A 3022-nucleotide genomic window follows, 5' to 3' on the forward strand; every position below is an offset into this window, starting at 1 on the left:
AACTTAGCGACGGAGGCAGCAGTGGATCAACAACATCCTGTGTGATCCTGTGTGCTGTGACGTTAAAATCGCTGATTTTCTCTGCGGGGTTTGGTGTGGGAGAGTGAGTGACTTTGGTGTGGGAGACGAGCGCAACGGTTTCCTGAAGTTTCGGTTTCCTAAATTTCACGTCGTCCTAAGTCTACGATATCTTCAGAACACGAGCGCGTCTTTATCTCGCTTTTCCAACAGGAAACTGAAGTTTCAAGCGATATTTAATCCAGATTACGGATTTGTCTGCAATTTACGCGTAGCATTGACGCTGAAGTTCAGATGTGTTTATGTCGGCGACATGTTAACAGATCAGGGTGAATATGTATGTAGTTATAAGAAGGTAAAGTTCCAGTGGATGAAAACACAACAATTATTATTTTTTTGTTCTGTTTTGTTTTTCTAGAACCTGCGGCAGCGTCGGTTCAACGCTGCCGTGAGGTCTTAATCCTGTATCTGCAAACGAATAATAATTATTTTGTTTTTCTTCGGGTCATTTTCGTTTCAGTGTTCAAAGTTTAATTGTCACGTTGTAATTAAAACTCTGCTTCCCTCTGGCAGGAGCTGTGTCAACATCGCAAAAACCGCTGAATGTCAATGAACTGGAGTTTAAACTGTCCAACGTACGCAGGAATAATAAACCTCCCCCACGGAACCACGCCCGCTGTCCTCGTCTGTACTCAAAGAGCTTCCACTAACTCGCTGAATAGCCTGCTAGCTGCTTCAAAACATCCTCCGCCGGGTGCGAGATAGACGCGAGTTCTTTCTGCGGAAAAAAAACGCGACGGCGCGATGGCCAATCAGAGGTGATGATGTTAGCCAGGCTAGCTTCCACCTGAAACTTCTTTGAAAAAGTCGCGAAAAGTGGCTCTTTTCTTTCAGCCGCTTCATCGGACAAACGTGACATAATGAAATCAAATCTTAACAAACACACTTTTTTAAACGAATCAAAATGTTTGGCTTTACCTGCTCGCTGATGTCTGCGTGAAATAGCTAACTCGCCGATTAGCCTGCTAGCTGCTTCGAAACGTCCGCTAGTGCTGTGTTTATGTCGCAAAATTTTTCGCGTGACAGCTTTTGCGTTGATTTTCACGTCGGCCGGGCTGAGCGATTGCGCCTGGCGCTCGAATTCTTTCTGCGAAAAACCGCGACGACGCGATGGCCAATCGGAGGTGACGACGTTGGCCAGGCTAGCTTCCACCTGAAACTGCGACTTTTTTTGAAAAGTTCGCGGAAAAAGCGGCTCTTTTTTTTTCAGCGTGCCGCTTCATCAGACAAACGTGACAAACACACTTTTTTAAACGAATCAGAATGTTTGACTTTACTCGAACGCTGATGTCTGCGTGAAATCGCTAACTCGCTGATTAGCCTGCTAGCTGCTTCAAAACGTCCTCTAGTGCTGTGTTTACGTCGCAAGATTTTTCGCGTGACAATATTGCGTTGACTTTCAAGTTGGCCCGGCTGAGCGATTGCGCCTGGCGCTCGAGTTCTTTCTGCGAAAAACCGCGACGACGCGATGGCCAATCGGAGGTGACGACGTTGGCCAGGCTAGCTTCCACCTGAAACTGCGACTTTTTTTGAAAAATTCGCGAAAAAAGCGGCTCTTTTTTTTTCAGCGTGCCGCTTCATCAGACAAACGTGACAAACACACTTTTTTAAACGAATCAGAATGTTTGACTTTACTCGCTCGCTGATGTCTGCGTGAAATAGCTAACTCGCTGATTAGCCTGCTAGCTGCTTCAAAGCGTCCTCTAACACTGTGCTCACACTGGATGCGATGTGATATTGTATTGATATTCACGTTGTGCCGGGCGGCGCGGCGCGATAGACTCGATTGCGCCTGGCGCTTGAGTTGAAATTTTTCATCTTCTTCGAAAACCGAGACGTCGCGATGGCCAATCAGCGTTGAGATGTCGTCACGTACTTGTCGGCGTCCAGACTCCGCTCGGGGAAACTTATTATTTTAGTGAGTGGACACTCGGAGCTGTACGACACTTTTATCTCTTGTGGAAACGTCTGCAGAGAACGGCCAATGCTAAAGAACGAGTGGGACACAGGACAGGAAGTAGCGGGAATATCAAAACAACAACAACTCTCTTGCGAGAGTTTGATGCGTTCAGTTGTTTTGACAAATTCAGTCTTAAAACAAACTGGATTATCGCTTTGATTTAATTCAATCGGACGAAAGCTCGGTCTGCGTACTCTCCACTAACACTGTCACGATGTCTCTGTTGTGTTCACGCGAGGACTGTGACGGGACGCTGGTGATGCTGCTCGACCTTTTTATGAAACATACATGAATGTAAACTGCTTTGTACCACGACCGTGACGCTGTAACTCTGTGTATTTCTGTGTAAAATATGACCGGTGTGAACGAGTGTAACCAAGCACAAACTGTTGGCCCTGACCTGTGTCCAACAATTGACGCTACATTCAAGCACAACTGCGCCTCTGGGCTCTTTCTTTGTGTGTGTGTGTGTGTGTGTGTGTTCGTGTGTATCATGTTGTCCAGTCGCCACGGAATTCAAAAGTCCAAACAGGAAATGACCTCACACCCGACTTAAGAGCCCACAGAGATTCACCAGTCAAGTAACCATGGGCGAGTTTAGGGTTACACACCTTTGTTCCGAAATCCCTACAGAATACAAAATGCTAACCCTTACCCCAACCCCAACCCCAACCCTAACTCTAACCCCCTAACCCTAACAGACGCCGACTGATGCCGGGTCCGTTGGGAAGGGTCCAAACAGGAAATGACCTCACACCCGACTTAAGAGCCCACAGAGATTCTCCAGTCAAGTAACGGTGGGTGATGTTAGGGTTACACACCTTTGTTTTCTGAAATCCCTATGTTTCGAAAGCCCTACAGAATACAGAATGCTAACCCTAACCCTAACAGACGTCGACTGATGCCGGGTCCGATGGGAAAATTACGCTGGGGATAAATCCGCGCACCCACCCCCCCCCCCCCCCGCATGGCTTGTTCTGCCCT

The sequence above is a fragment of the Microchirus variegatus genome, assembly GCF_963457635.1.
Source record: "Microchirus variegatus genome assembly, chromosome: 20".
Classification (NCBI taxonomy): domain Eukaryota; kingdom Metazoa; phylum Chordata; class Actinopteri; order Pleuronectiformes; family Soleidae; genus Microchirus; species Microchirus variegatus.